Source organism: Lissotriton vulgaris, chromosome 11 (assembly GCF_964263255.1).
Source record: "Lissotriton vulgaris chromosome 11, aLisVul1.2, whole genome shotgun sequence".
NCBI lineage: Eukaryota > Metazoa > Chordata > Amphibia > Caudata > Salamandridae > Lissotriton > Lissotriton vulgaris.
The window spans coordinates 731,120,510-731,135,142 of NC_141699.1; the positions used below are offsets into that span (position 1 = coordinate 731,120,510).

At 44.0% G+C, this 14,633-nt stretch overlaps 1 protein-coding gene across 1 annotated transcript in view; it reads right to left on the reverse strand.

The window, feature by feature from the left end:
• The window catches only part of LOC147683405 (maestro heat-like repeat-containing protein family member 1), a 150,366-nt gene that overhangs the window by 115,056 nt on the left and 20,677 nt on the right, over positions 1 to 14,633 (reverse strand). The gene's annotated exons all lie outside the window — the stretch shown is intronic.

Here is a 14,633-nt window from a genome sequence, read left to right on the forward strand (position 1 = left end):
ACACCAGCAGTGTAATAAAATGTGCCTCGTTGCACTATATTTAAAGGATGCAACAGCATCCTAAAAGTGACGCAGTGAAATCTCAAACATTTCACTGCGTCGCTATTACAAAGCTTTTTGTGGGGGAACACCCCCTCTGCATGCATTATACCTCACGCAGATATAATGTGGCGCTTGATTTTAAAAAGTGACCCATCTACCTAGATACCTCACTTTTTAAATATAACGCAACGCAACACATTTTTTTACACTACTGGTGCAATGCGTCACTTTTCTGTGCGCACTCCTTATGACATTCCAAGTAACGCATTGCTGGAGTGCGTCACAAAAGTGACGCAACTCCAGTAATGTGTCCTTTCACATGGAAAAAGCACCATGTGAAAGGTTTGCTGTGAAGCAGGCGCAAGATTTTGGCGCAACTGCATCCTAAAAGTGACGCACTGCGTCATTATTACCAAGCTTTTTGAAAGGAACACCCCCTCTGCATGCATTATACCTGACACTATTTTTAAAAAAGTGACGCATGTAGGTACATGGGTCACTTTTTAAAACTCTGCGCCATATTGTATCTGCATCAGGTATAATGTATGCAGAGGGGGCAATCCCTCGCAAAAAGCTTGGTAATAACAACGTACTGAAATCTATGAGATTTCCCTGCGTCACTTTTAGGATGCTATTGCGTCAAAATTTTGCGCCGGCCTTTCACTGCGTCGCTATTACAAAGCTTTTTGCAGGAGAACACCCCCTCTGCATACATTATACCTGACGCTATTTTTAAAAAGTGACGCATCTAGGTACATGGGTCACTTTTTAAAACTCTGCGCCATATTGTATCTGCAACATGATTCGTCATACATTAAATATGACACATCTGGAACGTCATAAGGAGTGCGCACAGAAAAGTGACGCATAACACCAGCAGTGTAATAAAATGTACCTCGTTGCACTATATTTAAAAAGTGACGCATCTAGATAGATGCGTCACTTTTTAAATATTGCATAACAATGCGCATTTTTTTACACCGCTGGTGCGTCACAAAAATTGACGCACAGGAAGCGCAAAACTAACAGCGCAAGGCCTTCATAAATATAGTCCTGGATTTAGGGGGTCAGAGGGGGTCTACTCTTCCCCCTTATGATCCAATCAGCTTCCTGCGCGCATCACACCAGCAGTGTAATAAAATGTGCCTCGTTGCACTATATTTAAAGGATGCAACAGCATCCTAAAAGTGACGCAGTGAAATCTCAAACATTTCACTGCGTCGCTATTACAAAGCTTTTTGTGGGGGAACACCCCCTCTGCATGCATTATACCTCACGCAGATATAATGTGGCGCTTGATTTTAAAAAGTGACCCATCTACCTAGATACCTCACTTTTTAAATATAACGCAACGCAACACATTTTTTTACACTACTGGTGCAATGCGTCACTTTTCTGTGCGCACTCCTTATGACATTCCAAGTAACGCATTGCTGGAGTGCGTCACAAAAGTGACGCAACTCCAGTAATGTGTCCTTTCACATGGAAAAAGCACCATGTGAAAGGTTTGCTGTGAAGCAGGCGCAAGATTTTGGCGCAACTGCATCCTAAAAGTGACGCACTGCGTCATTATTACCAAGCTTTTTGAAAGGAACACCCCCTCTGCATGCATTATACCTGACACTATTTTTAAAAAAGTGACGCATGTAGGTACATGGGTCACTTTTTAAAACTCTGCGCCATATTGTATCTGCATCAGGTATAATGTATGCAGAGGGGGCAATCCCTCGCAAAAAGCTTGGTAATAACAACGTACTGAAATCTATGAGATTTCCCTGCGTCACTTTTAGGATGCTATTGCGTCAAAATTTTGCGCCGGCCTTTCACTGCGTCGCTATTACAAAGCTTTTTGCAGGAGAACACCCCCTCTGCATACATTATACCTGACGCTATTTTTAAAAAGTGACGCATCTAGGTACATGGGTCACTTTTTAAAACTCTGCGCCATATTGTATCTGCAACATGATTCGTCATACATTAAATATGACACATCTGGAACGTCATAAGGAGTGCGCACAGAAAAGTGACGCATAACACCAGCAGTGTAATAAAATGTACCTCGTTGCACTATATTTAAAAAGTGACGCATCTAGATAGATGCGTCACTTTTTAAATATTGCATAACAATGCGCATTTTTTTACACCGCTGGTGCGTCACAAAAATTGACGCACAGGAAGCGCAAAACTAACAGCGCAAGGCCTTCATAAATATAGTCCTGGATTTAGGGGGTCAGAGGGGGTCTACTCTTCCCCCTTATGATCCAATCAGCTTCCTGCGCGCATCACACCAGCAGTGTAATAAAATGTGCCTCGTTGCACTATATTTAAAGGATGCAACAGCATCCTAAAAGTGACGCAGTGAAATCTCAAACATTTCACTGCGTCGCTATTACAAAGCTTTTTGTGGGGGAACACCCCCTCTGCATGCATTATACCTCACGCAGATATAATGTGGCGCTTGATTTTAAAAAGTGACCCATCTACCTAGATACCTCACTTTTTAAATATAACGCAACGCAACACATTTTTTTACACTACTGGTGCAATGCGTCACTTTTCTGTGCGCACTCCTTATGACATTCCAAGTAACGCATTGCTGGAGTGCGTCACAAAAGTGACGCAACTCCAGTAATGTGTCCTTTCACATGGAAAAAGCACCATGTGAAAGGTTTGCTGTGAAGCAGGCGCAAGATTTTGGTGCAACTGCATCCTAAAAGTGACGCACTGCGTCATTATTACCAAGCTTTTTGAAAGGAACACCCCCTCTGCATGCATTATACCTGACACTATTTTTAAAAAAGTGACGCATGTAGGTACATGGGTCACTTTTTAAAACTCTGCGCCATATTGTATCTGCATCAGGTATAATGTATGCAGAGGGGGCAATCCCTCGCAAAAAGCTTGGTAATAACAACGTACTGAAATCTATGAGATTTCCCTGCGTCACTTTTAGGATGCTATTGCGTCAAAATTTTGCGCCGGCCTTTCACTGCGTCGCTATTACAAAGCTTTTTGCAGGAGAACACCCCCTCTGCATACATTATACCTGACGCTATTTTTAAAAAGTGACGCATCTAGGTACATGGGTCACTTTTTAAAACTCTGCGCCATATTGTATCTGCAACATGATTCGTCATACATTAAATATGACACATCTGGAACGTCATAAGGAGTGCGCACAGAAAAGTGACGCATAACACCAGCAGTGTAATAAAATGTACCTCGTTGCACTATATTTAAAAAGTGACGCATCTAGATAGATGCGTCACTTTTTAAATATTGCATAACAATGCGCATTTTTTTACACCGCTGGTGCGTCACAAAAATTGACGCACAGGAAGCGCAAAACTAACAGCGCAAGGCCTTCATAAATATAGTCCTGGATTTAGGGGGTCAGAGGGGGTCTACTCTTCCCCCTTATGATCCAATCAGCTTCCTGCGCGCAAGTCGCGTGTCGCGCCTGGAGCGCACTCCCGTGCGCGCACGGGAGCGCGGCTATCCCCGCGCAAAACGAAAAAAAATTTTTAATGCCCTGCAGGACCCTATTTTAGTCCCTACATCAAACCTAGGGGGTCAGAGGGGGTCTACTCTTCCCCCTTATGGTCATTTGCCCCTTTTTTTTTCAAACTCCTTGTGTCTCGATTTTACCGAGACACAAGATGGCGGCCGCTCCGCACTGTTTAGAATGTTTACAGACAACTGAGATCCAATCAGCTTCCTGCGCGCAAGTCGCGTGTCGCGCCTGGAGCGCACTCCCGTGCGCGCACGGGAGCGCGGCTATAGATATATATATTTTTTTGAACCTAAATTACTCAAAATCCACTGGAGCACATATCTTGAGACATAGCAAAGGCACATCGGGCTACCAGTCCCTACAATTTTGCCAAGTTTGGTGGAAATCCATTCAGCCGTTCGGGCTAAAAGTGAAATCGACCGCCCTATGGAAATTAACATGGGGAAAACGCGTTTTGGGACCCCCCTTTTATCTCGGCCCCCGCTTGACGAATCCCCCCCAAACTTTCAGGGAAGGACCGGACCGCCATGAGACCATTTTCCTGAAAATTTCAGGCAGATTCGTCAACCGGCGCCAAAGTTATTCAAAATAGAATGTTGAGATTTAACATTGAAAATTATCCTAACTATAACTACCTACTGGCGACCGCCAGTAGGTAATATATATATATATATATATATATATATTTATATTACCTACTGGCGGTCGCCAGTAGGTAGTTATAGTTAGGATTATTTTCAATAGAAAATCTCAACATTCTATTGTGAATAACTTTGGCGCCGGTTGAGGAATCTGCCTGAAAATTTCCTCAAATTTGCCTCGCGGCGCCCCGGTCCTTCCCTGAAACTTTGGGGGGGATTTGTTTCCATAGGGCGGTCGACCTCACTTTTAGCCCGAACGGCTGAATGGATTTCCACCAAACTTGGCAAAATTGTAGGGACTGGTAGCCCGATGTGCCTTTGCTATGTCTCAAGATATGTGCTCCAGTGGATTTTGAGTAATTTAGGTTCAAAAAAATATATATATCTATAAGCGCGCCCCGGTACGCGCACCGGGGCGCTAACCAGCGCGCTACGCGAGTTCGCGCGCGGAAAGCTGATTGGCTCTCGGGTGTCTGTCAACATTCCAAACAGTTCGGAGCAGCCGCCATCTTGTGTCTCGGTAGGATCGAGACACAAGAGGTGGCAAAAACAAAGGGGGAAATGACCATAAGGGGGCAGAGTAGAGCCCCATTGACCCCCTAGGTTTGATGTGGGGGCTATAAAAGGGCCCCACGGGACAAATGATTTAAAAAAAAAATTTTTGATTTGCGCGGGGGGAGCGCCCGGTACGCGCACCGCGGAGCGTACCGGGGAGCGTGCCATGGGGATAAAAGAATGATAGAGTTTTTAAAAAATTTACCTTTTTTTTATAAATTGGAGGTAGTTCTAAAAAGAACTGTTTATTTCTTCTTTTTGTTGTTTTATATTTTTTTAAATGTTTTTTCGAACATTTTGTACTTTTTTTGGCTTTTATGAACTATTTTATATTTTCTTTGTTATTTTTATGGGGAGAAACAAAAAACAGGGAATTGAAAATGGCTCAACTGGAGCAAAAAAAATCATGAACAAATTATGGATTTTTGGGGCATTTGTGGTTGTCACCAGCACGGTTGATGAGCGTTATGCTTTGCTCACCATAGGTGATGGTCTTACCACAAAAAATACAAGAGATCTTGTATTGCCCAAACTTTTGTTGAATGTTTGGGACCATCTCCCTTGTTTCTGGTCCCGATGGAGTGGGTTGCTTTCGTTTGGAGGTGCTGGGTGAAGATTGGGGAGGGTTGCTGGCCAGTTCTCTCACCTCTGTCGCAGCATAGTTGTTGGGATGCCTGCGCTGCATGTGCCGAATCATGGTGTTATTACCAAATGAATATTTCTTATTAGGGTTCCCCCTTGAAAGTTCAATACCACAGATTTGGCAGGTCACCTTTGGCGCATTCACTTTCTTCTTGCCCTCTGGGATGGAAAAAAACTCCCATACAATGTGTTGCTTTGGCCTGTATGGGGTATTGTCTTCTGGCAGCCACCTCCTCCCCTCCTCCTCCTCCTCCTCCTCCTCTTCTTCTTAACCACCAATGTGATGTTGTAGTGGTCCTCTTGGTGGTGGTAGTGGTGGCGCAGATGCTCCAGCTGCTGCTGCTACTGTAGCCATTTTAAAGTACAAAATATTACTCGAAGATCTCCAAACAGGTCTTCCTCAGTCAAAGGACAAAGTCAGAATAAGGAAAAAAGGTGGGGGCTTTCATCATTTGGAAAAAAAACTGTCCTGAACCAATGAAAAGTGTTATTTTCAGGTCACACGGCCCGGGCTTTCATCATTTGGAAACCAAAACTGTTCTGCACCAATAAAAAGTGTTATTTTCAGGTCACATGACTCGACGCGCTTACGCGACGCGCCCCCGGTTGCGCCCGGAGGCGCGCCCCGGGGCACGTCGTGTAAGCGCGTCGGATGCTTACTTTGCGCGATCGTATTCGCTCGAGTGCTTCCGGGTGCGCTTACGCCATGCGTATAACGCAGACGCGGCTACGCAATACGTCACAATGATGTTTTCGTTCGCGGCAATAGCACTAACGGGACGCTCACCGGTGCGCGCCCCGGGGCGCGCCGGAAAACTGCGCTTTCCGCTGCGCACACAGGGGCGCGCACCTGGAGAGCTCCAGGGCAAAAAATAGTATTATATAAATATACAATATAGGATTCATTATAAAAAATATTACATAGGTTTAAGGCCCTATATATAGTTAGGAATTAGCATTTAAAAAACCTATGAAATTCACTGAAAAAACCATAGGTTTCACACCAGTTATAGTTAGGAATTAGCATTTAAAAAACCTATTAAATTCACTGAAAAAACCATAGGTTTCACACCAGTATCTCCATTTTTTTGAAAATGTTAGTTTCTATTTTTGAATATGTGTTTCAAGGGTTACATTACACTAAAAGGAGGTCTATCACTCTGTCACAAGGATGGTGTCATAAGTGATGTCATGAGTGATGTCACTGACGATGTCATGAGTGATGTAATATGTGACGTCATCAGCAGTGCATTGCAGGTGCGCTTGTTATAGTGAGTCCAACTAACTATAACGTTGGAATTTCTATGGTTTTATGTCAGTAAAATTTCCAGCTAACTATAACTGGTGTGAAACCTATGGTTTTTTCAGTGAATATATATATATATAAACGAATTACAGTTATTATAATTTAAATACATTTAACAACAAACAATTAGTAATTTTTAATTCAGATTAAATAAAAATATACATTTTACTGTCTGGTTGATTTTTTAAATAAATATTGAAATAAATAATTTTGTGTTAGCTTATTATATTTACAGGAAATATTTTAACATGCTTTCAAGATAGTATTGCTGTAGAATTTATTTTCAATTTCTTTTAGGTTTAAAAAAATATAAAATACATAAAAATATTTTCATTAACTTATTTTAAAGATTAAAAAACCCCAATACTATACCATAGGGAGAACTCTGCCCTGGCGAAATAAGTGTGAAATGTTACCAGTGGCAAAATAAGTGTGAAATGTTACCAGTGGCAACTTTTATTAATATTATATTTAAGTTTATAAAGCGCGCAGCTACCCTTAGGTTTCCCGGCGCTAAAACCAAATGAGAGGGGGAGAGTCAGAAAGGAAGGCTGTTACAGGTTAAATAACCAAGTTTTTACCTGTCTGCGAAACTTAAGGTAGCAGGGTTCAGTACGCAACAAAAGGGGAAGGGAATTCCAAAGTGAGGGGGCCAGCCAGGCGAAGGAGCGGCCACCCATTCTGGAACTTTTGATTCTAGGAACCGAGAACAGGTGCTGATTAGATGATCGAAGAGTGTGGGGGGGACAATAGTGCTGAACTAAAGAGTTAAGATAGGGTGGGGCCAGGCCAGCATTTATTCTGTGCATGAAGCAAAGAGCCTTAAATTTTGTGCGGCTATCAATGCGTAGCCAGTGCAGAGTGCGTAGAGAATTGGAGGTAGAGGATGTATTGGGGAGTTTACAGAGCAGTCGCGCCGCCATATTCTGGACTGTCTGTAATTTACGAACCACCTCTTTGCAGGCTCCCAGGAGAAGAATGTTCCCGTAGTCCAGTCTAGAGGTGATTAAGGCCTGGACCATAGTTTTCTGAGTATCCTGGGGGAGCATCCAGATGATCTTACACAACCACTTAAAGATGGTAATACAAGTGGAGGAAGTTTTAACCATGTGGTTCTTCATAGATAACTGATCGTCAAAAATGACGCAGAGGTTGCGTGCTGTTTTAGATGGAATGGGTAGAGTGCCCATTTGTGAGGGCCAATGTCGGGGTCCCCATAGGGTGGTGTTATGGACAAACAGAAGAAGCTCTGTTTTCCCCCGTTCAATTTCAGTTTGTTATCATACATCCAAGCTGCGATGTTACTGAGTCCTGCGCAGAGGGATGAGGAGGAGGAGTGAGAACCCGTAGAGAGAGAATAGATGACCTGGGTATCATCGGCGTACGAGTAAATAGTGAGCCCGGCTTGCTCCGCAATAGTAGCCAAAGGTCTGACATACAGATTAAAAAGCAAGGGGCTCAGGATGGAACCTTGCGGAACACCGTACGCTGATTTATAGGTTTGGGAAGCTGATGAGGAAGAGAAGACTTGGAAGGTACGGTCTGAAAGAAAACTAGCAAACCGGTTGAGGACTGAGCCGGTGATGCCTGATGATCTAAGGGCATTAATCAGAATGGGGTGGGAAACCGTGTCAAATGCGGCACTCAAATCAAGCAAAATGAGTGCCACAGTTTCCCCCCTATCCACTCGGCATCGGATGTTTTCAGAGACCCCCAGCAGAGTAGATTCCGTCGAGAAACTGGACCTAAATCCGGATTGGGATGGATGTAAAATTCTCCTAGATTCAACATGGAAAGAGAGTTGAGAGTTGATATGCTTTTCCAAAATTTTTGAAAAAAACGGGAGAAGTGAAATAGGGCGGAAGTTAGATGGAATGCTAGGGTCAGCGTTAGCCTTTTTTAGCAGAGGCACTATCATTGCATGTTTCCATGCAGAGGGTACTGTAGCTTCTATAAGGGAGGAGTTAAGAAGATCCACAATGAGTTCAAGGGAAGAGTTGTCCAGCATTTTTAATATTTGAGGGGGAAAAGGGTCCAATGGGGAGCCGGATTTGATTTTACTGATAATATCAGAGAGAGTATTGATGTTAAGAGGATCCCATGTGTCGATCAACTGCGAAGCAGGAGGACTAGTATCCCTAGGGACCCCTGAATCATAGGAGATCGTAGGGTTAGATGCTGTGGGAGGGGTCTGCTGTGCAGGGGTAAGGGACCTATCCTCTAAAGTCACTCGATCACAAAATGTGATTTGGGCGGGTGGGTGGAGCAGAGAAGGGGGAGGAGCAGGTTTTTCAAAGTCAGAATAAATGGTGTCAATTTTGGCGATAAAAAAATCAGCCAGAGAATTGCACTGTGAAGTATCTAGACAAGGTGGTTTGGGCTGACACAATGTGCCCGAGAGCTTTTGTACTGCCTTAAAAAGTGCTTTAGGACGATTTTGTGCCTCAAGAATAGTTAAGTTGACATGTTCAACTTTTGCAGTTTTGCACAGACAATGATATTTAGTTAAGACAGCTTTGTAGATTTGCTTGGAACACAGATCATATTTTATGCGCCATTTGCGCTCGAGATTTTTGCAGATGTTTTTTTCTTTTTTTAATGCAGCTGTAAACCAGGGCGCAGGCGGGTGGTGAGGGTTGTGCTTTTACATGCGCTGCGGTATGCATGCATCAGCAGCATTTACAAGCCAGGCATTAATAACATCAGCTGCTTCAATACTAGTGACTTCCGTGAAAGGTCTAGAGTTCTCAAGACAAGAGTTGAGTTTCTTGAAGTCCAGCTTGTTCCAATTTCTGGATGGCCTAGATTCTGTAGAAGTAGAGAGGGTTTTTCGGTAGACAACCAATGGTAACAGAGAAAGTCACCATATAGTGATCGGACCATACAATAGGTAAAGGAGCCTCACATATAATGGTTTCTAAATTAGAAAGAATGGGGTCCAGAAGATTCCCTGCTTTATGAGTAGGACCAGAGTTATGTAAAATAATGTTTAGAGCAGCCAAGTCCTGTAAAAGATTGATGCTGGTGGAGCAGGAAGGATCATTCAAGTGCAGGTCCAGATCACCAATAATTGAAAGGTTTGTTGAATTCTGAATTAGATGTGCTACGTACTCAGGAAAGGTGGAGGCCCAGGAACTCGCTGGGCCAGGGGGACGATAAATGAGCATCCCAGAGAGAGTAAAGTTGGGATATAGCGAAAGTTTGAAAAGACCGGCTTCGCTGTTCGGTAGTTCAAAGTCTTCCCATTTGCAGGAGTACAGTCTATTGTAAATTATGGCTATTCCTCCACCATCTTTCATTAATCTGTTTTTTCCAACATATGTGTAGTTGTCAGGGAGAGCAGCAGCAATATCCGGGCCAGAGTAGTCTTTTAGCCATGTCTCAGTGAGGAATAAAGCTGCAGGTTCCACCGAGACGAGTAGATCAAAGATCTCTCTCTTATGTTTAACTAATGATCTACAGTTTAAGCTGATCAGCGTCCGAGCCTGAGGCAGGTCTATAGATGTAGGTTTTGGGCGTGATGGAGGAAAATCAGATAAGGCCATGTTGGTTAGGGAGGGAAAGGATGTAAGGGGGAAAAAGCAAACCGGGCAGGTTAAAGGAACACAATGAGGATTCATAATAGTGCAGTGTGAACAGTGCGATGGCCTGAGGCTAAGGGGAGCCTCCCTAGCATAAGTAAGAGGTAGACCAGAGAGTGTTGTACCAGGGGTCATAGCCCCTAGTCCCGGCCCGTCGCGGACGGGCGCAGACGGGCTTGCCTTCGGCACGCCTTCGGTGCGCAAACGGCGCGCCCGCTGCGCTCGTCCGCTGCGCTTCCTGAAGTTACACATTTTTATATGTGCAGGAGGACGGTTAGGGGGGCGTGGCCTCGAAAGGGGCGTGGCCAGCGGCCTCGCCGGCGATGGCGGCGGGGTGTTCTGTGTATGCTCAAGATAACCTGTCAGTGCTAGATCCACTGCACGGTGACAGGTAGGAGCGTGTGACCCCAAGTGAGGCAAGATCCAAATCAGGTAGGTTTTAAAAATACAACACACAATATTTTAAAAAAGGTCACGAGCTTAGCCTACTCCCGCCTTTCCTCCTCAGGAGAAATGGTTTCTAATGGCGCTCTTAGTCAGCGTCAATTAAGTACAATAGGCGGGGGGCGTTGCCTCGAAAGGGGCATGGCCAGCGGCCTCGCCGGAGATGGCGGCGGGGTGTTCTGTGTATGCTCAAGATCCCGTGTCAGCGCTAGATCCGCTGCACGGTGACAGGTAGGAGCGTGTGACCCCAAGTGAGGCAAGATCAAAATCAGGTACGTTTTAAAAGTACAACACGCAATATTTTATAAAGGTCGCAAGCTTAGCCTACTCCCGGCTTTCCGCCTCAGGAGAAATGGTTTCTAGTTACTAGTCACTTATAAATTTGCCTCCACCCTCTAGTTTCAGGGATCGAGGATATGCACATTTCCACTGTCTTGTAACTTTACATGTGAAAACAGTGAATAGCCAAAAGCAGTAAAGTTACAACAAAGTCTAAGAGTAAATGTGCACGTTTGCAGGTATTTCTACTTTTGTGAATAGGGATGATAGTCTTTTTTGACCTGTAAATATTGACCTTTTCCTTGTGCCACATTTTTCTCAATTATCCCTATCCAGAGTAGAAACTAGCCATGCATTCTTACGTCTCAAAAATGGCTCCTTTAGATGACACTCAACATAATATTGTAAGGACAAAAGTAGCTGACATGAGAGCTTTCCATTCACAGATTTGCTGTAATCAGGATCAGGGTATTTCACAATAAGTCCCTCAAAGCAAGATTCTGGTTACATTTCTGGATTAACCAAAGTGGCTAAATGATCTTCATTTCGATGAGGTTATGTACATTTGTTTTACAGGGATATCTTGAATACCTGGCATGATCCAGTCTTTCTGGTTCTAGGTTGTAGACCCCAAGATCTGAAGTATTTTTACAGCAAACTAGCAGTGTAACTGTTCTTTCTTCACTCCAAGAAAGAATTTGCCATGACATGTTTCGGTGAGAGGTTAGTGTCTGTCATCATTTTGTCCCACAGTCTCTGACCGAACAGAGTTGAAATGCTCAAACAAAGGTTACAATACCGTTTTCTCTAATGACTCATCCATGAAGTACGATATTAATATGTATACTTAATGGATGCTTTAGATGAAAATCTGTCATTCCAGGCACTTGCAACACAACACAGCGATGTAATGCATTACAATACATCTCTGCATCATACTACAACATAACACCACAAAACACACATAGCTGCACTACAGCACAGCATGACACTGACAAACTACACAAGACTATAGTACACTGCACAAAAATATGATATAACACTGCAACACCACACTGTAACTTACTTATTCTGTACACTACAGCAAAGCATTGCACTACAAGCCAAGACAACCTAACCGTATACAACTCCACTTCACACCACACAGTCCTTTGCAGTACCGAAGGGCTCAAAAACATCATACTACAACACTACACTGTCAGGAAACGGGCTTTTTGCATGTCCCCCCCCCCCAGTTCTTGCCCCTATTTGAGTACTAGTTGCTGTTTTCGACTCAGTGCACTGAGGCCTGTTAACCTGACCCCAGTACCAGTGTACTGACCCATTATAAAATATTTCTTGAATTGGATGACCCCAATTTGCAAGCACTAACTTACTTGTGAGTCCCTAGTATATGGTGCAGAGTGTGACAAAAGACAAAAAGGCTACCTGCCCCCACCGCAGACTAGAAGGGTAGTGTTCACAATGCTAGTTTGACTATGCCATTGCCATTAATGGCAAAGCCACCCGTTCCCTTAATGATATATGTAATTCACCCCTAAGGAAGCCATATAGACCCCTAAGGCAGGGAGCTGTATATTGTTAAGCAAGACATATAAGTTTATATAGCCTTAGCAGCAAAACCCTTAAAGTTGTTGTTTTGATGAGGAAAGTTAGTCCGGCTATCTTCTGAATGGGATTACCTTAAAATTCAACTTGATGCCCAAATCGAAATTAATGTCACTGTTAAAGTTAAGCAGCTTTTAAAAAGTTGACACTCTGTGCCCTAGCTAGTCCAGTGGCTTTGTGCAGGCCCGGGCCAACAGACAGCTTTCTGCCCACCTGGGGAGACATGTGAACAACTCCAAGGCTTAAGCACAAAGGCAGTTGCCGCAGAGTGAGGTGTCACCTCCTCTCCCAGAAAGGCCAACTGAGGTGTTAGCCCAAAAGGCAGGCTCAAAGGAAATGCCCCCTTTAAAGGGGGACAACAATCCAAGCAGGATACTTTTGTTCCTGCAGACAAGTTGGAGGCAGGGACAGAGAGGAAAACACTGTCCTCAAACCTGTTTTCCTGTGGGCTTGACAGTAGCAAGAATATTGCACTCTGGGATTGTGAAATGCCACACATAACTTGAACTTTGTCGCAAAAAAGGAGTGGGCCTACTAGCCCATTGGATAGTGACCACGTTGTCCCCCCAGGCACTTTCCCAGGATAAAATAGGCACCCCTGGCATGCTAAACCTCAGTACACATTGGATTTGGAAAAAGAACCCAACAAAGACTGTCCTCCTGCCCTTGGAATAGCACAAAGAGAGGATTCACTGTTGGAAGGACTGCACCTGCTGCACTTTGGACTAGTAAAATTTGGACTGTGCCTGCGGCTCCCGGCTTGGGAGAACATTGATCCCAGAACCAGATTGAAGCAGTGAAGCCAAGGGTTAGTTTGTTGGCCCCCTGGAACAGCACCATGGATACCAAAGTTGAGAAAGCCGAAACCGACAAAGCAGTATCCTCTTCAGAGGAATCACCACTGACTGCTGTTGGGTGCTCCTAGAGACATTTCCAATGTAGCCAAAAGTTGCACTCGAGTCTGCTGGACCCAGGACTGCTATCAAAGGATTTCTTGCCTTAGAGGGACACTAGCCTCTACCAAGGATATTCGCAGTTATTGCTGTGCCGGGAGAACAATAGCCCAGCCGCTGCTGGCCTTTGAGTGTCACAAAGAGGATGCCATGGGACCTCACATGTAGTGGCCAAAGTTGCCCCACCTCACCCATGCACCAAGGAATCACCCACAGCTCACCCTTGTCGACTGCAAAGCTCCAGGATGATATTTGAACATCTTTTCTGCCTGCATCCCCAGCGTTCTTCAGAGACCTGCAGATTAGCCCCCTCCAGATACAACCTTAAGACCAAAGGGGGCAGAGCGTTCTCGGTCCTCCTGCCACGGATCTGGAATGATCTACCAGAGTCCTTGCGCAAGGAATCAGCCCTGCTCCCCTTTAGAAAGCTGCTAAAAACCCACCTGTTTAGAGAAACACTGACATCTGTGTAATCCTCCGCCCTGCAGTCATGCAGTGCCCTGCTCCTTCTCTGAAGCGCTTAGAGACCAGTGGTAATTTGCGCTATATAAAAATAAAATAACATAACATAGCATAGGAACCACTTCATTGTTCTCTATGGTGGTTGTTTTCTAAAGGCTGGAACTGAACTGAAAAAGGGTCTGGTGGCCAGGTCACTGCCCAAAGTGACCTTAAGTCAGGCTGAAGTTGACAAACTAACTGTTTTAAACATTTAAAAATGTACAAACTTTTGTTGACCAGTGCTGTTTTGGGGTTGTATTGAAAGTTTTTTTTATTGTTTTCAAAATACATATCTCTGGAACCTCCAATGAAATTTGATGAACATGGATTCTAAAAATGTATAAAAATATGTTCTATTTTCATCAAGTATTGTTGTATCTCTTGTGTGACTTTCTTATTCCATTGTTTGGTGCTGATAAATGATTTACACTAAGTTCCTTTGTCAAGCTTTGCTGCTTGAAGCCCCAGATACCCAGGGTTGAACAAAGGTGATACAAACAGGCTTGACTGGACCCAAGACAGTTTTTGTGACTGTATTCCACAAGAAGGCTTCTACTGCCATATCAT